The sequence below is a fragment of the Phascolarctos cinereus genome, unplaced genomic scaffold, assembly GCF_003287225.1.
Source record: "Phascolarctos cinereus isolate Bilbo 61053 unplaced genomic scaffold, phaCin_HiC Scaffold_4;HRSCAF=312, whole genome shotgun sequence".
Taxonomy (NCBI): Eukaryota; Metazoa; Chordata; class Mammalia; order Diprotodontia; family Phascolarctidae; genus Phascolarctos; species Phascolarctos cinereus.
Genome location: NW_027555847.1, coordinates 622,023,659 through 622,049,278, shown reverse-complemented (window position 1 = coordinate 622,049,278; position 25,620 = coordinate 622,023,659). Strand labels below are relative to the sequence as shown.

The following is a 25,620-nucleotide window of genomic DNA, read 5'->3' as shown; positions in this document are numbered from 1 at the left end:
TGAACACAATTAATCTAGGGAGAGGATTATATTGAATGTATGGGGTTTAAGTAAAATAAATAATCCTCTTCTAAGACACATCCTTACTACTTCCCAATCTTTGGGAAGCCCAAATCCATGGCCAGTAACCTTCTGTATGTATAGTGAAGAAAACATATCACTGGATTTTTGTGTGGGTGAAAGATATTACCAGCATAAGACTTTCTGCTTCTGTGACAGGAAGAGATGAGGAAGAAAGAGGAGGGAGACAGTAGAAAAGGCCCACACTTCATGCCTTTTAAGGCAGTGTTTGACTGAATCCCCAAAGACCTCTTCCTCTGCATGGGAAGGATGGGTTAGAAATTTTTGCTGTTGAAGAATATTTACATTTCTTTTCCCTCTCTGATTATTTCCTTCCCTGAATGATGCTTAAAGTCCCTGGAACTCTTGCCTGACTTCTCACCATGGGTGCTCTTCACTCAGGAGTGCTCCGTCTCTTTCCTTTGCCAACCATGCCTCTCAGGGACACTACATCTCCACTGGGACCTCTACTGAACTTGAAGAAAAGTCCAGGGGAAAGAAAGAGCGAATGAGAACAAAACAGACCCAGGAAAAGTCTGCAGTGATCAAAATCATTCCATTCTGAAATATGGAAATTGTTTCCCAAGTGCAGAAATGTCAAAAGGAAAACCAGATGACATCCAATCTGACAAGCTAGAAATTTTAATGACAGATGGGAGGAGGTAGATCCGAGTACCACTCCAATCCACCATTGAATTACAGTGGCCTTGGCAAGGAGCCCTCTCCAAGCAAGGAAGTCTCTCCTTCCATCCTTCTCAATCACTTTATCAGGAAGTGGGAAGAACTTTGAGTTCCTTAGGAAAAACAAAATCATGAGTAAAGTAAGCAGAGCTAAGAGAACCATTTACAAAATGATCCCAATAACATAAAGAAAAAAGGCATCGAAAGACATCAGAATTCAGTAAAAGGACCTCAATTCCAGATGAATGACAGTGAAACATACCTCAAAGAGATGGTGGGTTATATAGGCAGGGGAAGAACAAGGTATACACAGTCAGAAACGATGCCTCTTTTGTTTTGCCTAAATGCATTTCTTTGTTTTGAGGGAGGGTTCTATGGGGTGACGGCACTGCTAAGTGAAAAACGTAAAAAGAAAAAAAAAGTTATCAGTAAGATATTAATTTTTAAAAAAGAAAATGAAAAGGTTGGCCTAGCTAATCCATAAAGTCCTTGGATGAGTTCTAAATCATCTGTTCACAAATTGTATTAACAAATTAGTCATGGCTCTTCATGAACATAAGAGAATTCTCATAGCATTTTAAGACGAAAAAAGAACTTACTAGTGCTATTAATATTGATTTTTAAAATGAACCATTAAAGACTTTTTACTTTGCTTTAAAAAAAGCATGAAATAGTCTTGGAATTAGAAGGGAATTTAGAGGTCAGCTAGTCAAATTTACTACCCTATGCCTTTTACAACATCCCCTATACTTTGCTATGAGCAGCTGGGTGGCACAGTAGATAGAGTGCCAGGCCTGAAGTCAGGAAGACTCACTCATCTCCCTGAGTTCAAATCTGGCCTCCGACACTTAATAGCTGTAATGCCCTGGGCAAGTCACTTAACCCTGTTTGCCTCAGCTTCTTCATCTGTAAAATGGGCTAGAGAAGGAAAGGCAAACTATCCAGTATCTTTGCTAAGAAAACCCAAAAAACGGGGTCATGAAAAGTCAGATACGATTGAAATGACTAAACACCACCACCAAGCCACTTCTTGAAGACCTCCAGTGATGAACGAATGAATGGATGGATAGATGAGTGAATGAAATAGCATTTGCTAAATTGCTACCACCTACCAAGCCTGGTGCTAGGCATTCAAGATATGAAGACAAAAGGGAGACAGTCTCTGTCCTCAAAATGCTTACATACTAGCAGGAGGAAGTAACATATACAGGGGAGTGGTAGCAAGGGAAATAAGCTTTGTTCTGGGGAACCACAAGAATGGTGAAGCCATGGGGAGCCCACTGTTATACTCTTTCCGGAAGCAACGGTAGTGTTAATTTGATTACTATTCCCAAAGTAAGAAGTGGAAAAAAGAGACAGCTGTTCAGAGGCAGACACACTCCTTTAGACAATGGCAGGGTAAGAGAGGGGTGGTGAAAGGTTTAGAACAATGGATGTGAAACATGGTCTAGAACCAGTTAGGTATCACTGAGTTAAGGGAATTTTTAGTCACTCACTCACTGGCCAGTTAAGCTGGACAGGGCAAAGTCCCAAGCTGAATCGATTAACTCACCCAGGGACAGAGATCTGGTCTTTGGTTCAAATGTAGTTATTCCGGATAAGAAAAATGGGTGTGTGTGTGTGTGTGTGACTTACTGCCTCAGGGGGCTGCCCATTCAAATTTTAGAAAAGCCTGTTTTTCTAAAAAATACATATATATTTATTTTTAGTTTTCAACATTCACTTTTATAAAATTTTGAGTTTTAAATTTTCTTCCCCTCCTTTCCCTCTCCCCTCCCCAAGACACTTGCTTTTTCTTATAGAAACTATTGTATATCCATAATACTATTGTATTCCATTACATTCACATACCACAACTTGCTCAGTCCAATTGACGGGCATCCCCTCAATTTCCAATTCTTGGCCACTACAAAAAGAGCTGCTATAAATATTTTTGTACATGTGGGTCCTTCTCCCATTTGTATGATCTCTTTGGGATACAGACCTAGAAGTGGTATTACTGGGTGTCAAAGGGTATGCAGAATTTTATAGGCCTTTGGGCATAGTTCCAAATGGATCTCCACTATGGTTAGATCAGTTCACAACTCCACCAACAGGGCATTACTGTTCCAATTTTCCCACATCTTCTCCAGCATTTAGCATTCTCCTGTTTCGTCATATTAGCCAATCTGATAGGCATGATGTGGTACCTCAGAGTTGTTTTAATTTGCATTTCTCTAATCAATAGTAATTTAGAGCATTTTCTCATATGACTATAGATAGCTTTAATTTCTTCATCTGAAAACTGTCTGTTCATATCCTTTGACCATTTATCAATTGGGGAATGACTCGTATTCTTATAAATTTGACTCAGTTCTCTATATATTTTGGAAATGAGGCTCTTATCAGAGACACTGGCTGTAAAAATCGTTTCCCAGCTTTCTGCTTCCCTTCTAATCTTGGTTGCATTGGCCTTGTTTGTGCAGACCCTTTTTAATATAATTAAAATTATCCACTTTGTATTTCATAACATTCTCTATCTCGTTCGGTCATAAATTCTTCCCTTCTCCATAGATCTGACAGGTAAACTATTCCTTGCTCTCCTAATTTGTTTATAATATCACCCTTTATGTGTAAATCGTGTACCCATTTTTGACTTTATCTTGTTATACAGTGTAAGATGTTGGTCTATGCCTAGCTTCTGGAAAGGCCTAAGTGTTAAGAAAGGTCTTTCTGATACTAACTCCAAATCTGTATCTATTATAAGGTTCCTCTCTTATAAAAGCACAGAGTTGACCTGGATGACCACTAAAGTTTGCTCTTACATATACTATGATCATATTAATAACTAGTATTTATATTTAATTAAGGTTTGCAAAGTGCTTTACAAATACTTAATTCTCACAACAATCTTGACAGGTAGGTAGTGATATTCCATTTTGTGGTGATACCTCCATTTTCCAGATGGAAAAACTGATATAGACAGAGGTTAAGCTAGGCTAACTTTAACTACTGAATGGGTGTTGCCTCAGACAAACTGAGACCTGAGTAAGACCTTAGCTTAAAAAGGCCAATGTCTCCTCCTGGGCTGTCGCCAGACATTCTGACCTATATCTTTCCATAAGACTCCCATGACACTGGAGGAGAAAGTGAGGCTGATGACTTTGCATTGCTTGGCCTCACTTCAATCCAATTCACCTGAAAGTCAGAGTATCACCCTCCTGATATCACTGGTCCTCTTTCAGAATGAAGGACCCACAACAACAGACTGTACTTAGGAGTCAGGAAAACTGGAGTTCAAATCCAGCCATGGTCTCTTACTAGCTGTGTGCTCCTGGGCAAGTCATCCATCTATAAAATGGTGATGGTAACAATAGCAACTGCTTCCCAGAGCTGTATTATCAAATGATTTAATATTTGTAAAGTGCTACATAATAAATTAGTTATTAGTGTAATGACTTGTCCAACTAGTAAATGTCTGAGGTGGGATTTGAACTCAGGTTTATTCACTGTTACCTAGCTGCCTGCTATGAAGTCTCTGATCCTTCAGGTCAGCTTAAAAAACTGCAAAACTATTCCTGAAGGGATGGGAAAAGAAGCCCTTATCCTCTCTACTCCCTACTGCCAAAAAACCAAAAAACCAAAAAACCAAAAACAATCCACTGCCCAAATCTCTGGCTGGGTCAGGACACAATTTTTTTTACAAGTTTATCTGGGTTAATATGTCCCGTGATTACATAGCCAGCCTTCCTTTAAAAAGCCTTCTTCAGCAAATTATAACTAACAACTCTGAGAATTTAAAGTAAACTCAAACAAAATCATACCTCTCTGGACTGGCCTTCCAGGCTTGGGGTCCACAAGGACATAGGTTTTTTTTTTTTTTAACGTGTTCTCAGATCACAGAGCAGGAATTTGGTTGTAGCTGTCCTTGATGACAAGAACCATAGATTCACAGAATGTTAGAGCTGGAAGGGACCCTGAGAGGCTAGCTATCATTACAACCCTCTCCTATTACCAAGGAGACTGCGCTGAAATAGTGTTTTTATACCCAAGCTGCTCTCAGAGTAACTTAAAAGCACCGCTCCGTTGATTGTGATTAATCCTAACACACCAATATGACAATCATAGGCTCACAGATCTAGCACTGGGAAGGACCTCAGAGGTCACTGAGCACAATTCCCTCATATTACAGATGGGGAAAATGAGGTTCAGAGGGATGGCGGGACTTGTCCAGGGCTGCACAGTACTTGAGATAGGATCTGAACACAGATTTGGCCACAGTGGAAAGAACACTGGCTCTGGTCTCAGAGGCCTGGCTTATAATCAGTGGGATTTTGGGCGAGTCCTTTAAGTGTCCTCAGTTTCCAAATCTATAAAATGAGACAACTGGACTGGATGGTTTCCGAGGTCTTTTTCAGCTCCATCTATAAGCCTACAATGTTGTTTCCTTCTAATAAGAAGGAAATAGAGGAATGAAACCTCACACCCACAGAATGCAACATTAAATGACTGCTACAGAGGGAGATATGGACAAACTGGAAAATATCTGTAGTCACTGAGATGGAAGGCTCGCTACTATGGCATTGCTTTAAGAGTTCCTAGCACTATCACTCCTGGCGTGCCTGGATTCTGTCATTGTGACTCTAGCCTATTGTGCTGAAGGTTAGTTGGATTTGTGGATAATGGCAACCTACAGGTATTCTATTTATTGGAGCATGTTCCCTTCGCTTTCCTCCATCTCAGAGCATTTGGAAAATGAGAAATAAGTATCCTGGACACAAGGTTAATCGATGGCTCCTCTCCTCCAAATCCATTTAGCTCTGGACTGGGGCCCTGGGGTTATCTACTGGATCCTGGTGGATGGGGATCTGGGGAGGGGTGGCTGAATCTGAAATGGGAACTGTCTCCAGGTGTTTTCATTTTACCCAAGATGAGGCAGTCAATTACCTTTTTTCCAAGCTTCAACTCTACAGAAGACTGTTAGGAACTGACAAAGACAAGAGGCATTATCTGTTAGCAAGTGTGAATGGTGCATCCTGCATCTCCAGCAGAGATGGAAATTAAGCTGTTTACTTGGTAGAAGAGGGGGGAGGGAGGTCTGGGAATAAGGTTCTAACAAGGTAGAAGGTTCTTTTTTTTTTTAATTTTTATTTAAAGTTTTGAGTTCCAACTTCTATCCCTCTTTCCTTCCGTCCCCCCCCCCCAGACAGCAAACAATCAGACATAGGTTATACATGTGCAATTATGTAGAATTTCTTAAATGCATTTTCCACCCCATCCCCCATCTATCTCCCTCTTCTCAGAAACACACACACACAACAAACGGTAAGTTTGCAAAATTAATTCAGCTGAAATTCACTGGGACCAGTTCTGACCACCTAATGCATACCAAGTACAGAGTTTCCCAAGGAAACCACAAAAGATTGGCTCTGTTTCTTTCCTGGAGCCTTTCTAGCCCTTTGGTTTGCAAACAGAACTATCCCATTAAGTAACTTTCCATGCCACAAAAGAGCTTCCAAGGTGGGCTAGAAGTCACATTCCCATTTGGGTTATGGAGCTCTGGGATTTTATTTCTAGTGATTCTGTTAAATTCTCCTCTTCTAGGAGGGCTTCCCAGATTAGGTGTGTTAGATTAGAGTGTTAGACTTGGAATCAAAAACACCTGAGTTCACATCTCATCTGTAACATTTAATAGCTGTGTGACCCTGGGCAAATCACTTCATGTCTCTGTTTACTCATCTGTAAAGTGGGGATAATAACAGCACCTACTTTATGGGGTTATTAGTCCTTCATTCTTTTTTTTTTTTTTGGCTAGGCAATGGGGTTAAGTGACTTGCCCAGGGTCACACAGCTAGTTAAGTGTTATGTGTCTGAGGCTGCATTTGAACTCAGATCCTCCTGATTCCAAGACCAGAGCTCTATCCACTGTGCCACCTAGCTGCCCCTTTGTCCTTCATTCTTGAAGAAGACCAGGACATCAGGGGGTGATGTCATGATATGCAAGTGAACTGTATATAAGTGAGGGAGGGCTGTGTAAAATCACCAGCCTCTCTTTCTCCTCTGGAGCTATTTGGGTCCAGTGGCCAGATGGAGATCTGGACAACTTGGGTTACTGTGAGGATATGTAAAATATTTTGTAGACCTTAAAGTACTACGCCTTTCTTTGTCATGGTTTCTTATGTTTTAAACGTGGGCTCAGAGCACACTATGTGATAAAGAATCGTAGGCAAAATAATGCCTATCCGTTTGAGTGAGGTGTCTTAAACCTTTTTTAAAGTCACAGACCCTTCTGGCAGTCCAGTAAAAGCCTATGGACAAGTTCTCAGAATGATATTTTTTAATGTATATAGTAAAATATATAGGATTACAAAGGAAACTAATCATACAGAAATACATCAATCAAAATACTTTTTTAAAGGTCCCAGACCCCAGGTTAAGGAACCCTAAATTCATGAATAGCTGAAGAAACTGTAGTTTCTTGAATGTAGTAACATAGACATAACACGTACAGTGGAAAGAATACTGGCTCTGGGCTCAAACTCCACCTGACCTTGGGCAAGTCACAACCTAACTGGACTAGACAGCCTCTGGAGGCCCTTTTGGCTCTAGATTTATCAATGACCCTAGGAATGAAGAATTCAAAGAAACCCAGAAAGATCTGTATGAACTGAAAGAGAATGAGAAGAAAATGAAAAGAACAAGATTAAGTAGATTTCAACAGTGTAAATGAAAACATCAGTGAAAGGAAGATGAAATCAGAGTCGCTGAAAAATCAATGACAATACCAGAGGGAAGATACTGAAAGCACACCCCTCTCCTCAAAGAGGAGGCGCAGGAGACAGCTTAGGGCAGGATACATTGTCAGCGGCAGGCACTGAGTATTTTTGCATAATGGTTTTTCTTTATTATAGGGGAGGGTTCAATGGAGGGGGGGCAAGTGAAGGGGCAGAAATGACTGATATAAAAATGAAAGGCTTCAGTAGGATGTATTTTTCCTTTAGAAATGTGGGTTGAGTCCTTGGCCCTCTGCTCTCCTCATGCTACAAATTCCCCTGGGTTCCAGTTTCCTCATTTGCAAGATGGTAGGGTTGTACTCCCCAAGGATGGCCAAGGTCCTTGCTAGCTATAAGGGCATTCAGGAGACGCCCACTCATAGATCTGTCTATGTCTTTGCCCCTCTCGTTCCCTCAGGATCCAGCAGAGTACCTTGCACACACCAGTGTGAGATTAGCATTGGTCACCTTTAACCAAATGTTTCTCCTCTCTCTCCCTGGCCCATCCTTGGTCATTTTGCCTCTTAAAACCTGACTCAAAACTCACCTCTTCCTCCTAATGAATCTTCCTCTGATCCCTTATGATTCTGTAACCCCTTCCTTATTTTCAAACTGTATCTATCTGATTATTTCGTATGCCTCGCTTTCTGTTCTGCGGCCGTCCTCATTCTTTTTATCCTCCCTGAAGTACAATGCACACTTGGGAGGCCAGGCCACATACCCAAAGAAGATGGCGCCTCTTGCAGAGTCAGGAGACTAGGTGCTGGTTCCAAGTTCGGCTGCTAATTAGCTGATTTGATTATACTTAGATCATCTTTGGACATGTTTTTTAAGGCTTCCTAAAACAGGTGGTATTTGAACTGATTGTTCAAAGAAGCAGCCAAGGATTCTAAGAATTGGAGATGATGATCTAGGGAATGCATTCCAGGCAGGGGAGACAGCTAGGACAAAGGCATAGGAGAAGGCACGGTAAGGAGGGCAGTTAGGTGGTACAGCGGATAGAGTGCTGAGCTCAGGAAGATCCGAGTTCAGATCCCATTCTCAGATACTTACTAGCTATGTGACCTTGGGCGAGTCGTTTAACCCTGCTTGCCTCAGTTTCCTCATCTGTAAAAGGAGCTGGAGAAGGAAATGGCAAACCACTCCAGTATGTTCGCCAAGAAAACCCCAAATGGGTCACGAAGAGTCAGACACAACTGAACAACCGCAGCAGCAGGGAGGTCAGTATGGTGGGATCGGAATTCTCACGGGGGAGTAAAGTGCAAGAAAACAGGACACGTAGGAAGGGCTTATTGAAGAGCCTTAAATGCCAAATGAAAATTCAGAGTTGGAAGGTGATCTACACCTCACACAGTCATCTGGTGCAACCCCTAATTTTATAAAATAGGACAGTGAGGCACAGAGAGGCCCAAGGCCGGGCAGAAAGGAAAGGACTTGAAATCAGGGCCTCTGAATCCTGCTCTTGAAGCCAGGTGCCCTACACTAGCCAGGGGGACTTAGCTCCCTTCCTCAGCTTTCCCAAAGAAGAGATGGCTCAGGATGATTCTGCAGATCGTCAGTGACTGAAGCTGGGCACCAATGACTCGGTTGTTATTTGTGGCCTTTTTTTCTCTTTCCTTGGAGACTGAAAAAATCCAGCTAGCTCCTCAATGTGGCTCCTAGATGCAAACTAAATAGGTCCAGCCCTGGATCTGATGACTGCTAAGATCTCTTCCAGTTCCAAAAGTCTGTGATATAACTACTGGCCAATCAATATTTTAACGAACTTCTCTCTCCTTCCTTCTTTCGGAAAGTCACTATCTTAAGGAGGTTGTAGATCTATAAATACATAAATAAAATACACATCACAAGGTTCCCCTGCTAGGCCCCTGGGGGATCCTACCCAAGAGAAGCCAGACTTAATTTCCTCCTAATCCTGTCTTTGTGATCTCTTTAAAGGAAGAGAAGATAAATGACAACAATGACAATGATAAAGACTGTGGCATTCATTTACATAGAACTACTTAAGATGTACAGGTCACTTGACAAATATCATCTCATTTGATCCCCTTGACAACCCGGGAAGGCAGGTACTAGTGTGCCTGATATCATCTCCATTTTACAGATGAGAAAACTGAAGCTCCAAGTCATTAAGTGATTTGCCCAGGGTTCCTAGGACCTGTGAGAGGCAGTGTGGATGGAGCCTCAGAGCCAGGAAGGCCCAGGTTCAAGTCCTGCCTTTGTAGCATACATATTGGCTGTGTGACCTTGGGAAAGTCACTTATGAGGCCACTAGGTGGTTCAATGAATTAGAGCACTGGACCTAGAGCCAAGAAGGCCAGAGTTCAAATCTGACCTCAGACGCTTACTAGCTTTGTGATCCTGGGCAAATCATTTGACCGCTTCCTGCCTCAGTTTCCTCACCTGTAAAATGAGAGTAATAATAGCACTTACCTTCCAAGGCTGTTGCAAGGATCAAATGAGACAATATTTGTAAAGTGCTTTGTAATACAAACCTTGAAGAGCTACAGAAATATTAACTACTATAACTTAACCTCTCAGCACCCTAAGCAAAAACAGGAGTATAAGTTGCAGATCTGTTTCAGTAGTTTCCTCATCTGGGAATTCCATATACCAATGAAATCACAGCTCTAGTCTTTATCCCAAGTGCTGGTAAGTGTCAGAGGTCAGATGCAAACCCAGGGCTTCCTCACTAACTCCAAGGCTAGCTGCTCTATCCACTATTCCACGCTGTCCCTACAAAGACAGGGCAGACATTTGTGATGAAACAGACTGCCTTCAGAGACAGCAGGCTTCCCAGCTGGTCTGAAGAGGCACTCCTGAGGATGAGATTAAAGAAGATCGGGAGGGAGTAATTTCTCCTTCACAGGCTTGTGCCTCTGGGGTCCCTGGCTTTTCCTTCTCTCTTTCTGGGTGGCCCTTCTCCCTCACCCAGTCAGTTCACTAAGGCACAACCCATCCACAGTGCACGGCCATGGAAGGAAATGTCATCCTTACCCAACAATGCCAGGGCATCTCAGGCATAGCCAGGTGACATCTTGATAAATGATCTCCTGGTACTCAATCAGATACAGGTTTTAAAAAAAAGAAAGGCACTGAGTCCAGCTCTCGCCTCAAACACTGCAATGACTGTTTATTCTCCTTTCTTCCAAACCAGGCCCAAATTGAGTATTCTCTGTTAACTTCCCAGGTCCCCAGAAGTTTAGGGGCCTTTTCGTTCTGAGTCCAGGTCTCATAGCTGTGTGAGCCAGTGACTCAGTCCAAGTCCTAGCACAGGGCCTCAAGGCCACAGGTTCTCCACCCCTGCCCTAGTCTTCTCACTAAAGTCCCAACCAGCTTTTCCTTCATTCTGGGCACTCAGCACTGACTCAGTTTCTTTGACTTGGGTGACCTGTTTTGAAGAGCCCATTCCTTTGGCTTGTATAGCAACCAGCCATGCCCTGCAACACTCTTCCCCATTCTCCTCTTCTCCTCTCTTGGTTTTTTTTTTTTAATGCTTTACTAGGGTGTTATTTAATGTTTGGAAGGCCCTTTAGCTCATTCTGGGTTCTCTCCCCATTTAGTTTCCAGGTTTTTTTTTTCTTCTAAAAGCCTCCAAACTGCCCTTCACAATCGAGATCCAGTCCCTCCCAACCTACTCAAAGGGTTTGACTGTTTCTCCAATCAGTCAACAAGCATTTATTAAGCACCTACTGTGTTTCAGGCACCATGCTAGGTGCTGGGGATACAGAGGCAAATGAAATAGTGCCCGTCCTCAAAAAGTATACATTCTAATGGGGGAAACAACACGTAATAAATACATGCAGGATATAAAAAAATAAATACAAGGTAATTTGAGAAGGGTAGGAGAGAATCAGGAAAGGCTTCCAAAACAGAGGTACCCTGGCACCCTCTCATTTTCCTGCTTATTATTTTTTCTTTGGCACTGCCCAACAACAATTCCTTAACATCTAATGACTGTTTAATTTTTCCATCACCAGCCTGGCTGGATACATCCTTCTGATGCACAATGAATCATGTAGAGGGTTTTTCCCTTAGCCCCCCATTTCTGAGTGACAGTGGGCTGAGCTCCCCTCTACTTCCCCTCTGTTCCTACAGAGTGGCATTTGAGTCATTTATACCATGAAAGGCCGGAGTTTCACCAAGTTAGCTCTAAGGGTGGCCTGTGAGGGGGGCTCTTCGTACCTTCATTTGATAGCATTTCCTGTGCCCTGATTAAAATCATCCCCACTGTAGTTACTGGGCTGAGCCAGAACCATCAGTAAGCGATGGGTCACAGGAGAGAGCAGGTGGGAGGGAGGGAAGGAAGTACCAGCTACTTCTGTCAATCATTCCTGCTATCTCCTGGGTACTTTCAGTTCCATCAGGGCTCACCCAGGGGATCTATCTTTATTTAGCAGTTCTGTCATTTTTATTTATATCTGTGCAGACTCAGATCATGTTAACTAGAGAAGGGGGGTGGCGGACGGGGCATTTTTTGAATGAAACTGTGAGAAGGATCCTACTGACTTTCACTTTGTATGGCTCCAGCCAAGAAAGCAGAAAACCCTAACCACACCTGAAGCCCCCAGCTGTGGTTGTGAGCCAGCTTTCTTGGGCTTTCAGTGCCCATTTGCCCACTTTTTTTAGGCCTACAGCTCAAACAAAGCATCTCTCCCTTCTCCTGGGTCTGTGCAGGCAGCCCATTCTAAGGAGGCCCCCTCAGCATGTGCTCAGTTCTTCCCTTCCAATCACCAGCCTCACGCACCCTTGCATCCCCCAGATGCTTCCTTGGGCCTCGGCTGCCATCACTGCAGACACACTCACCCTGCTGACAGAGCCTACTTCTTCCAAGCAGGTCTGGGCACTGCCACCTTGAAGAACGTTGCCCAGGCTCCAACTGTATTATCAACTGAGACTCCATTCAAGGATCTGATCTCCGCTCACAGCACACTTTTAACTGAAGAGCCGTTGAATGCGGGGTTGATGTACGTTGTATTTTGCCTCCTGTCTTACACTGGGCCTTAACTGATTGTTCAGGAGCCCCTCCCCCAGCCCTCCCACCCTGTTCCTCTCATGAAAGAGGGTTTTGAAAGTAAGATGGGAAAAAATCTCAGCTGGAATCATGTACTGGGGGCAGAAAACGAAGTGCAAGCTTTGCTACAAAAACTAGGACAGGGTTCTCTTGAGCAAGTCTCCAGGTATCGCTCTGACGGTAACAGGATATCATGGTCCTTAAAATATGCACCCGCTATTACAATGTCTCCTGATTAAGGCAGGCTACTGCAGTGCTTCGTAAATTTCAGGCATTAACTGGGAATTTCAAAATCCGGACAATTACTGGCCGTTCAGGAGGACCCTTTCTGAAGCACCACGGGCCATTCATTTAATTCATTTTCTAGGTTCTTTTTAAATGCAAAATATGCTAATATGTTTCAGAACTGCCACTAGGAAATCCTCCTGGAAACTGGGGGGCCTCCTTTTCTGCTGAAGCTGACAATCAGGGGCTAGTGGGCACTGGGCACATCAAGAATAATGGCCTATTTTTCCCCCCAGTGAAGAAAAGGGGGCCCAACGCCATGAGATTCAAATGTGCCTTTGTGGTCCTCTGGGCAGCATTACCCGAGAAAAGGTACAGCCACCCTCCCAGTCATACACAGGGGGAATAATGAGCTCTATTTTCTGAGCCTAAGTTCCTTCTCTGGTAGTAAGTTATGCACTTGGGGTTGCTTATTAACTCCTTCTGGCCCTGAGGAATAATTGAGGTGAAAAGAAAAAAAAAAAAGAAAGGTGACACTAGAAATCACTGAAATCCGAGGAGAAACGGAACACCTGCCTGACAGAAGACAGGTCCAAGCTTTTTGCCTCAGTTTCTCCTATCTGCATAGTGTCAATAATAATGACACTGAGGGGAGGGTCTGCCTCACAGAGGGGTTATATTAACTAAACACCACCTTAAGCACTACAAGGAACCTTGGTTCTCCCCTCTCCCCACTAAGTTCATATTTAAGTATCAATTAATTGGAGGTTGAATCAAATCTCTATTCCATTCATTCAATTCATTCAACAAGTGTTTGCTACTTAACCTGCCCTGGATAGGAGAGGCAGCAGGGTGTATGTAGTGTGCAAAGGGCTGGGGCATTTTGGAATCAGAAAGACCAGGATTTAAGTCTTACATCTTGCCATATCACCTGTGTGGTTAATGGTGGGCATCTCCAGTTGTCCTGATGAATATCTGGACACTAGACCCATATGGCTCTGGAGGAGAAAGTGAGGCTGGTGACTTTGCCCAGCCCTCCCTCACTCAAATCCAATTCACTTGCATGTCACGGCGTCACCTCCCAGATGTCATGGTCCTCTTCGAGAACAAAGGACAAACAGTAAGCCATTTAATCTTGGTGCTCCTGGAAATTCTCTCAGACCACAAATTACATGTCCATGGTCCCCAAAGAGATTTTCCAAAGTGGGAGGTTCCCTAGGCCAATGAAATCACAGGTAAGGACCTCCTCCCTCACTATATCCAAATCCAGAAATATGTTAGATTGGGAAATGGGGGAGTCAAAGAAATGAGACCTATACTCAAGGAGTTTTCACAAGGCATAAAAAAGAACCAAATATAAAATAATATCATTCAAACCATGTGGCAATGACATGAGAATCTATGTCATGAGATGGATAGAGTACTGACCTTAGAAAGACCTGAGTTCAAATACTGCCTGTGACATTTAGTAGCCAATTGCTGAACCACTCAGACTATTAATTACAGACAGGGTGCAATCTGCCTCAGTGGACATAGTTCCCACACAGATGTCATCATATAGAGGACTTAAAGAAGCCATAGAATGCTACAGAGCAGCTAGGTGGTGCTGGGCCTGGAGTGAGGAAGATTCCTTCTCCTGAGTTCAAATCTGACTCAGACACTGACTGTGTGACCCTGGGCAAGTCACTTAACCCTGTTTGTCTCAGTTTCCTCATGAGCTGGAGAAGAAAATGGCAAACCACCCAAGTATCTTTGCCAAGAAAACCCCAAATGGAGTCAAGAAGAGTCAGATACATCTGAAACCCAACAGGCATGTTTCAGAGGAAGGAATCTTTGAGAATATTCAGGCCAACCCTCTGGTTTTACAGATAAGGAAAGAAAGGCCTAAGGAGGTTCTACTGCTTACTAAAGGTTACAAAATCAATTTGTGTCAGAGTGGCACTACAACTTAGGTCCCCTGATTCCAAATCCAAATCTGTCTTTATTTTGCTTACACCCCCACTATTCCATATTGATTATGACAGAGTGCCAAGTCAAAAGCACAATACAAACCATAGGAGTGGAGAACCAGTTAGACCACAGACAACTAGAAAACCAGTGCGGAAGGTATGCTTTGCAGTCTGAAGAACTGGGCTCCAATCTTACTTTTGAGGTTTACCACTTGTGCAACCATAGACAAGCCCCTGGGCCTCGGTTTCCTCTCTGCAAAATAAGGTAAATGTCTATGAGATCCCTTCTGGCTCTATAGCCATGATCTTACAAGGAGAAAGTTCCCATGTTCTTTCCTGTGACTGAGAAGTCTTCCCTCCCCTTCATTTCCCACCCAGCCAAAGGCCCACTCAATCTCCTCTAGGAAGGCTTCCTTGCCTTCCTCCCCTCCCAAGTCTCAAGATAAGCACCTTAGGGCTTCCGCTCCCCACCTCCCCCCAACACACACCCAGCACTTAGTTTTGCACACTTATCCTGAATTGAATCACAGGAGGAAAAAAGAGAGTGGCCAGATTCTACCCAGGAAACTGAATGAGACTTTGACAGAGCCTCCGAATTAGACAAGCCATGGAGTCCAGCCTGTAACTGAATAGGAATCTCTTCACAATACCCTTCACAAGTGGCCATCCGATCTCTACTTGAAACTTTCCAATGAGATGGGACCCACTACCCCCTGAAGCAGCCCATTTCACTTACAGACAGTCCTACTGTCAGGAAGTTTTTCTGTATATTCTGACTTTTAGGTCCTGGAAGACCAAGTTGTTCCACAGGATTTTCCTTCAGAAGCCCTCACTTCCATGACTCCTCTCTTCTCCAGGTTAAATATCTCCAGTTCCTCTGGCCAATCCTTAAATAACATATACTTGAGGCCTTTGTCAGCATCTTGGTCCCCCTCCTTTAGGCAGACTCTAGCATATCACACCTTTCCCCAAATACTGATTAATAACTGTACTTTGGGTTCAGTCATTCAACCAGTTATGAATCTATACTCTCATCTAGCTCACATCTCCCCATCTTGTCCATAAGAACAGCAGAGAAACCTCTGTGCAATGCTTAGCTATAAAGTCTAGGCAAACTACATTTACAGAAGTCTTACAACTGATCAAAGAGAGAAAAAAGATTAGTCTAAGAACTATTCTTCATAAAGCCATACTGGGTCTTCATGATCACTGCTTCCTATTCTGGACGTTCACTAACCACCCCTTTAGTAATACACTCTATACAACATACCCAAACTGTTCGGTTCTGTGCTTCCTTCATCCTACTGTCCAAGTTCCACGCAGCAAATTAGCCACATGAAGGAAGAAGAAACATTCTAGGCTGTTATGTTGAAACCTAGCATGGTTCCACCTACCATGGCAGCCACCAAACCAGGATTTCCCAAACCTTCTTGGTCTACAGACATGGCAGAAAAAGAACCTGCAGGGCATCATCTACCACCTTTGCTCCCACTGACCACTGCCCCAAGAAGTTTCAAGCTGGATAAGTGTGAAGAACACCATGGACTGGACACAACACCAGTGAAGGGGGCCATTGGCACCAATCAGAGGAAGAAACAAAAGCCCAGGTAGAGTCGCATAGGAAATAGTCATGTGGTCTGAGGCCCACCTGGAGGGTGAGACAGTGCTGAAGGGGTCAGGAGTGGAACAAGTTTAAGAAGTACTAGAAAAAGCTGAGTGCTGGAAGGGATCTCAGTTAGAGGCCCGAGTTGAAGTAACTTGCCCATGGCCATTCAGTTAGTTGGTGTAAAAGACATAATTCAAACCCAGGTTTCCAGACTTTCAGTGCAGGGCTATTCTCAGGACACTAAAGTCCTTCATCCATTTACCAAACATTTACAAAATGGCTATTTTTTTGCAAGGCACCGTGAAAGGTGTTAGGAATCAGTCAATCTGCAATTAGCACCCATTTGTTAAATCTTTACCACTGCAAGGCACTGTGATAGGCTTTGGAGACCGAGCTAGTGCTTGCCCTCAGAGTGTCTACACTCTATTTGGGGAGACAATTTGTATATACAGAATAATGATGAAGTCTAATGAGTCCAAGTCCAGGACTCTCATGCTGGAACACGTTGCATTAGCTTTCTTTGCCTTAGAGTCATCTGTATGTGAAAAGCAGAGATAAGTAAGGATTACAAAGAGGGTTTCCTCTTACCATGATGTTGCATGAGGGTAATATTGCAAAGTTTTTGTGCATTTTATAAATCTTGGCTTTGATTCAGGAGGTATTCAGTTGTGTCCGACTCTTTGTGACCCCATTTGGGTTTTCTTGGCAAAGATACTGCAGTGGTTTGCCATTTCCTTCTCTAGCTTATTTGGAGATGAGGAAACTAAGGTCAATAGGGTTAAGTGACTTGCCCAGGGTTGCACAGCCAGTAAGTTTCTGAGACTGGATTTGAACTCAGGTCTTCCTCCTCTTCTTTTTTTTTTGGGGGGGTGTGTTAGGCCATGGGGTTAAGTGACTTGCCCAGGATCACATAGCTAGTAAGTGTCATGAGTCTGAGGCCGGATTTGAACTCAGGTCTTCTTGACTCTAGGCCTGGCACTCTATCCACTGTACCACCTACCCACCCTTAATTCAGGAGATCTGGGCTCAAATCCTTCCCTTATCACTTACTAGCTGTGTGAACCTGTGCAAGTCACTTAATTTCTTGGGTCCTAAGTTTCAGAAGGTTCGACTACATGGCTTCTAAGGTCCTTTCTAACTCTAAATCTGGGACTATGAACCAAAGCAATACTGAATGATCAACGCGCTTGCTTCTGGGGTCAGTAAATAAGAGCATTAAGTCAGCTGGTAAAATGAGAGGACAATCCAGCATGTGATTCACCAGAGCAAGCTCTGGGGCCCAATCCAGAAAGCAGTCTTTAAGAGAAGGCCAGCCCTAATAGGGCACTATTAATATTCTCCCCACGGAGGACCCCGGCGGGTCCTTTTACAAACTAACACTGAACCGCTAAGGCCATGTGTGGACCCCAATCCCAGGAGGTTAAGTGTAGCTCCGGGGCCTCGGTCACTCCGCGCGTCCCCTCCCCCTCCCATAAACTTCCTTAGAATGAGGTTGGCGGGGAGAGTGTGACTCACAATGAAAGCTTTGGTTTGGTCAGAATGCAGCATGGAGCTTTTAATCTGATGCTGCTGTGAGAGGCTCAGGCAGACATCCAGCCATCAGGAAAACAAGGGCCTTGCTCGCCTCGGGGCCAGGGCTGGGTTTGGCCTGCCCAGGACACTCCCCGGACCCCTAGGAGTTCAGGGTAGTACTCTTCCCAAGGATGAGGAGATGCAGGGCCTGCCTTTGCAAAGCTGTGTTGGAATTTACCTACGATACACCTTCAAAGCATTGGCAAAGACAATGCTAAAAGCAGGCTATTACTGTTAACATAACAGAGCAACCTCAGAGCACTCTGTGGCATTTCCCAGAAGAAAATGGGGATATTTTAAAAAGTTCCTCTCCCTGTTTTGGTTGGGAGGTTATGGAGAAAGAGTGATGCTGTGTGCCCCTGGGCAAGTGACTTAACCTCTCTGGGTCTCAGTTTCCTTATCTGTAAAATGAGAGAATTAGAATGCATTCTCTAAGTTCCCTTCAGCTCTAAGCGTAGGATACAATTATTTCTATGATCCCTAAGATTCTATGACACTACAACTCCTCTCTTAAAATTGAGATTGAAAACAACTGCAATTCAACTTCTACCATTTATCTCTTTACACTCAGATCGGTCCAATCCCGTACTATCTCCCCAAGGCACTGTTAAGCTACGTTGCAGGCCTTTCACTTCCTTTTGGGAGGGAGTGGTGACAGCAGTGCAATATCTTTTGTTGGCTTCTTGCTACCCTCCCTAATATCTTCCAACACTACCCCCTCAAGTTTGGGGGATGCCAGATTTGCAGCACTGGACTCAAGGGGATCAGAAATTGAAGTCAGGGAGTAAGAGGAGGGTGGTGGGAAGAGACGACTAAACACTTCAAAAATCCTCCAACACCCTCTGTCCAAAACAACGACAAAACACTTGATGCAATGGGCTGCCAAGGCACCCCAAAGGAAGCCACATACCTTTGGGTCCAAACAGATGAATAACCTCAAAGCAGCATTTGTGAAAGGTAGCTAACTGCTCACGAAAGACCAGGCATCAACCTTCTCAGGGGCCCGCTCCCCACTCTCCCCGAGACTTTTTAAAAAATCACACAACTGGCCAGTCCCGCTTTCCCACCTCCCCCAAGTCTTCAGGGCCCCAGCCAGGAAATGGAGAGCCTAGGGCTGGGGAGCCAGGCGGCAATCTGGAGCAGTGATATCAGCAGGAGGGAAAGCAAACAAGGCTTCATGGGTCCCAGCAGAGTCCATCACATCCCCTTTTCAGAATTCAGCATCTCCCTTTAAAATGTCAAGACCTTTGCAAGTTTATCCAAGGTTCCCTTTCGTGGGCGCACACGATGGATAGTTTCTTATGGTCAGGGCTCTCATTTATTTATTTCGAACTGCCATCCAAACTCATTATCCTTTGCACACTATGAGAAACGTGCTAGCATTCACTGAGAAGGAGATGCTGTCTCTGTCCAGGCTCTGGGAGAGACACGAATCTCCTGGTCTAAAGCCTGGAGGGAGGAGGCTTTTGGGTAATAGTACTATGGACGACAAGTGAGAATGCGAATCAGGAACTTTGAGAAGATAAGAACAGTGGAATTTGGGACTCGAGAACCTGAGGCAGGTCCTCTAAAACCATTCCATAACGTTAGGAATTTCTTTGGCTTTCTTTCTCTATCTGGAGAGATTAAAACCTTTTTTTTAAAAAAAAATTTAAAAAGTAACAATTTTCTTACCTGAAGAGTTTTCCTCTCTCACTCACAGCGTTTGGTGAAGTCTTTTCCTATTAATCAGAAAACAGTACATTAATTACTTCTCTGCCAGCTCCTTTCTCTCCCAACTTCCCCCCCTAGCTTGTTCAATGCCACACTGAGGCCCTTTGGGTGAAAATAACCCAGAGTTGAGAATGGAAGGGATGGTAATTCTGCCTGGGTATCTGCACTGCCCATTCCCCATGCCTAAAATATACACTCCCTCTTCACCTCTATCTAACAAAATCTTTCTTCCTTCAAGATGGAACTCAAATACCACCTTCTCAGCAGCCTTTCCCAGTGCTCCCCAACTGCCAGGGTCCTATCTCCCAGACTACCCTGCATTTATCTTGTATTTTTTCTGCATAAATGTTAATATATGTAATATATATGTATATGTTACAACGTGTAAGCTCCTTGATATTAGGGAATGTTTACTTTATCTTGATTGTGTCTGGCACACGGCAGACACTTAATAAATGCTTGATAATTGAGTGATGGTATGACCTATGTTTTGGAGTTGACTCTGGTATGTCGTACAGTGGGACGAGCCTTGAATTTGGGGTCGGTAGAGATCAGGGCTTAAAACCTGCTTCCAACATATACTAGTTGTATGACTATGGGTAAGTGGCCACCCTTCTGAACCTCAGTAGTCTCCTCTGTAAAATGAGAGACATAATGCCTATAATACTTAGCTTTTAGCATTGTTGTAGGGACCAAATGAGATAATGTATGAAATAGTTTCATAAATCTTAAAACTGCTACATGAATATTCATTTACTCATTAGTTTTGAGCTAGGAGGGACCTTAGAGGCCCATCTAGTCTAACCCCCTCATTTTACAGATACAGAAAAATTAAGTTATTTATAAAGTCATACAGACAGGGGAAAAGCCGAGGCAGGATTTGAATACAGGTCCTCGGACTCCCTATCCGCTATTATTTTTAGGGTATCTAAGAAGCATGCTTTTTAACAGACTATAAAGATGGACCAGACATATGCCAGTGTCTACAGGGTTAATGGAGAGGTATTCTGTTCCTAAAAGAGGCCTACCAGGACCCTAGCAAATCAGTGAATTACGGCCTCAGTAGGCTCAATCACACACATCCAGCAGCATACATAACACATGACAGCCCAGCTGAGCATTCTGCTCTCTCAGTGGGGGTTCTGAGACAGGGAGGTGAACAGAATACATCAACCATGGCAGACCACTTGGGATAGGGAGGTCTGAGAGCAGAACTTTTTTTTTAACCCAAGATCTGAATCATAATAGCAGTTTAAAAAATGTATTATTACTATTAAACATTAGATTACCCCTTATTTTTGCCAAGTGTTTTTCAACTGTGTTCCATCCTGATGCTTTCTATGCATACAGGCCAGACCTCTGTTACCCTCTCCCTTCCCCCACTACCACATCCCCCCAAGCTCCAATCGCTGGATTAATAGTCACCCAGAGGCAGACATGAGAAGAACTGGGAGAGAGAGAGGGGAAGGCCAAGGCAACAGCAGAGGGGCCTTTTGCAAAGATATTTTCTGCAGACTCTCAGCTTTGATTAGCATATATTAAGAAAAAGGGCAAAAAAAAAAGTTGCTAGTCTTCCCTCCGCAAAGAAAGCCTTGAGATGTGTAACCTGAAGCCCCATCCATGGGTGAACTGGGCCCAGGGATAATAATGAGAACTCACTCCAAAAGAGCTTTCAAGTTTACAAAGTGCTTTCTTTGCTCACAGCACTGCAAGGCGGATAGGGCAAGATTATGTGTCTCCCCCTTCTGCAGGTACAGAGAGGAGTAGGGACTTGCCCTGCTAGTGAGTTTTGCTGCCAAAATCTGAATCTAGGTCCCAGGAAAAAAAGGAAAAGTGGAGAGGTGGGAAAGATAATCAGTTCTAAATTACTTTATATCAGACCATAATGGCTAGAGAGCTGGAACAGTCCTCAGGGGGCCATTTAGTCCAACTCTGCTTTCTTTCACAGTGAAGTCAGCCAAGGCCCAGATGGTTAATTGACTTGCCCAAGGTCACAAAGGCAGTAAGTGGCAGAGCTGAGATTTGAACTCGGTCCCGTGACTCCAAGTTCAGGGTTATTTCCACTATACTATGCAGCCACATGCAGCACAACTGATATGATATATATGTATATATAATATTTAAATATATTGTAAATATATAAAATTATAAATAGGCATGCATATATAGTTGATTTAGAACCAGAAGATTTGGATTTAAGTCCTTGACCTATTTATTACCTCACAAATCACTTTACTCCTATAATCTTCAATTTACTATTTGTAAAACTGGGAGATAATAATAGTCACACTAATTATCTCTTCATGTTTTGGAGGCAGCTAGTTGGCTCAGAAGATAGAGCTAGGTGTGGAGTCAGGATGATCTGAGTTCAAATTTGGTTTCAGGGACTTACTAAATGTGATTTACCCTGCGTATGTCACCTAATTTTTGTCTGCCTCAATTTCTTCAACTGTAAAATGGAAATAACAGCATTACCTGCCTTCCAGGATTGTTGTGTAGACCAAATGAGATATTTGAAACATTTTTTAAAAACATTTTTCTTTTCTTTTTTAAGGCAATTGGGGTTAAGTGACTTGTCCAGGGCCACACAGCTAGTAAGTATCAAGTGTTTGGTTTGAGGCTGGATTCAAACTCAGGTCCTCTTGACTTCAGGGCATGTGCTCTATCCACTGCACCACCTAGCTGCCCCGACATGAGATATCTGTAAAGCCCTCAGCACAATGACTGGTACATGTTCAGCTGCTCAATCTTTTTCCCTCATCCAACTCTGTGACCCCATTTGAGATTTTTTTTTTGGCAGATAATAAAGTGGTTTGCCATTTTGTTCTCCGGTTCATTTCACAGACGAGGAAACTGAAGCAAACAGGGTTAAGTGACTTACCCAGCGTCAAACGACTAGTAAGTGTCTGAGGCCAGATTTGAACTCAGGAAGATGAGTCTTCCTGACTCCAGGTCCAGCACTCTATCCACTGGGCCACCTAGATGCCCCTGGCACACACCAGGTGTCATATAAATGTTAGCTATTATCATTATTATCATTGTGATCACTGCACAAACCTAAAAAACCTAGATAAATGTAAGCCACAAATTATTTTCCTTATCATGATTGTTATTCTGACTTGGGCTAGCAAAAAGTAGAATACTACTATAAAAACCTCCAGGGAAACATATATAAACTTGATTTCCATTTCTAAAAGTCCCTAGTAAGAAAGATCTGCATTGGACACAGATCAGCTTGATTAGAAAATCAGTTCTCAGACTTTTCTGAGGATGAGGACCCTTTTTTAAGATCAAGATATTTCTTAGGCCCACACATAATAGTACACTTAATTTGTACTTATTGCTTGAGAAAATACATTGTTGGGCACGGAACCCTAGTGATAAATTCAGAGGTCCTGAAGGAATTCATTTCTTACAGGTCTGGGAACCATTGGTCTAGAAGTTTATCACTGGAGTTCTTCCCTGACGTTGTCAGGCTGTATGACCACCCTTTGGCAGGAAATGTACTAGAAGGAATTCCTGCTTTGCGTGAGGGTCAAACTATCAGTGAATTACAAAATTTCAGAGTTGGAAGGGATCTCAGTGGCCATCCAATCCAGCCCACGCCTGGACAAGAATCCTCTCTACTCTTAGCTTTCATGTGAAGAATTCCAGTGAGGACGAACCTGCCCATTCATTCCACTTCTGGACATCACTTCTGCCCAACACGCACCCTAAATTTCTCTTTCCTGTCCAGCGCTCCCTAGTTCTGAAATCTGGGCTCCAACTAAACAAATCTGATCCCTCTTCCAAATGACAGCCCTTCAAACACTTCTAGAAGATGGCTAATATTCCTGTCCCTGCAATTTTTTTTCTTAAGCAGACCATACGTCTAGTTCCTCAACAGATCTTCACACAGCAAAGACTTTTGGGACTTCACCATTTTGGTTGCCCCCTTCTTGGCACTCCCCAGTTGATCCATATCCTTCCTACAAGTGGGGTTGGCTCCAGATGTGGCCTGGCTGGAAGACTTTTTCATCTAGGTCCCTGAAATTTTATAGTTCTAGTGATAAAAGAAAGACGTACTTTTGGCCCGATGAAGCGTCCCATAGCTCCCCCTCTGCCTACCCCAAACAACCCATTCTTCATAGATCACAGGCTTATAGATTTTAGAAATAAAAGGGATCTTAGAGGCCAATGAGTCCAACTCCCTCGTTTTACAGATGAGGAAACTGAGGCCCAGAAAAGTGAAGTAACTTGCCCAGGTTCACACAGCAAAGAAGAGGCCAGAGTTGAGTCCAGAGTTTCATGATTCCATATCCAGAGCTCTCTCCAACACATGACACTGCCTCTCAAGGGCCAAGCTTATTCTCTTCCTCCTCCAAGATGCTTTCCCATTCTAGTTCATAGCAATCTCATCCAGCTAAGTACTCATAGAAGAGCTCACTGTGTGTTCTTATTTGGCAATTACTCACACGTTTCTCATCAACCACTCTTGTATTACCGCCCTTATATTGCCATTTCACTTTTCAATATCTGGTCTGCCCAACTCCCTTTGTGAGCTCTGGAAAAGAGAGGGCATCTGAGAACACCAATGATAACCGGCTTCCATTTATCTGGCGTCACATGGTTGCAAAGTTATTCGCATATGGCATCATCTCCTGCGCTAGTAACTGGTAGAGGGGGTGCCTGAACCTGGTTCTTCTGCCTTTTCATGAGAAAAAGAGAATTTGTCTGTTCTACTCGGCCCCAGAGGGCAGAATGAGAAAGTGAATGGCAGGCAAATTCCTCTACACAAGGTAAAATTTCCTTAACAATTAAGAGCTCTCCAAAAGTGAAAAAGGCTGCCTGAAAAGTAGTGAGTTCCCTGTCCCTGAAGCTCTTCAAGCAGAAGCTAGTCAGAGATGCCGTGTAAGGGATTCATGCCGTAGGCTAGGGTCCCTAGGAAGACCTCAGAGGATCCTCAAAACCGGCCCTCAGGAAATGTCTCCTAACTGGCTTTCCCTAAGTGACCTCCTTGGTCCTCAGTTTCCATCTCCATAAAATACGGAGATTGAATTAGCTCTCCAAGGTATGTTTCAGCACAAAGGTTCTCATTCCTGTGTGGAGATTCTACAGTTCCAAATCCAGTGTTCCCCCCAAGCCCACCTAGTCCCCGCCCCTTGCTTACTCCCTCACTTTGCTTTCCTTCTTTCTAACAATCAGAGTGCCTACCCAGCACATTGCTCTGAGTGTAACAGGTACTCAAGACATGTCTTTGGCTAGGGAGATCAAGAAACACAGCATCTACCTGAACCGGGCCTCAGGCCTGACTTGAGCTCCCCAGTGGTCAATCTGCCAGGTTTGATCGGTTCCCTCTTTCCATCCTGCACTCACGGTCTCTCTCTCTGTCTCTCTCTGTCTCTCTCTCTCTCTCTGCCTCCCTCACCTATGGAGCTGTATTTCTGGCTCTATGGAGGTCCTGATCATTCCTACACTGACCACTTGCGATGTGACAAGCATGGGATTGTGACTTCAGCAGGGAATAAAGCAGCAGGACCTGATCAACTCCTAAGCAACGCAGATCCTGTCTGGATGCGAGCGTCCTCGGCACTAGCACAAAAACAAATTCCTTCCCGGGTGGGATGTGGGTGCCAAATCTCAGTCTGAGGCCACATGTGAAAGCAAAGTTCTAATCCGATGTGAGAGTCAGCTCAGGAACTAAGGGGCAGGGTGACGTATCAATCTTAAGGCACAGTAACCCCTGGGTGACACTCGGGTCCTGGGTCATGGAAAGCGACTCCCTATGACCAGAGTAATGCCCAGGAAACTCCCCCAAAGGCAAAAGTTTCTGTTCAATATGATTAAAAAATACACAAAATCTCTTTAAAGGAGAAGAAAAAGAGCATGTTTTGTGGGCACACATTCTCTTCTTTGTGCAATGTCAGATCTCGATTTAAGTTATGGAGAAAGGACTGGAACCGATTCAGACTTTGTTCAGTCGGGGTCTCTGAGCCACTGTAATTGGCTTATTATCCTTTTCAATGCCCAGGTCAATAATGATTAGAATTACTTGACCATGGAGGAGAC

The 25,620-nt window shown here is 43.7% G+C and overlaps 1 protein-coding gene across 4 annotated transcripts in view; it reads right to left on the bottom strand.

Moving 5' to 3' along the window:
- The window catches only part of ZHX2 (zinc fingers and homeoboxes 2), a 216,592-nt gene that overhangs the window by 143,814 nt on the left and 47,158 nt on the right, over positions 1-25,620 (bottom strand). For all 4 annotated transcript variants that reach the window (XM_078153720.1, XM_078153722.1, XM_078153719.1 and 1 more), the window contains one exon: positions 19,534-19,580. The gene's annotated coding sequence lies outside the window, so the exon portion shown is untranslated. The remainder of the gene's footprint in view (positions 1-19,533; positions 19,581-25,620) is intronic.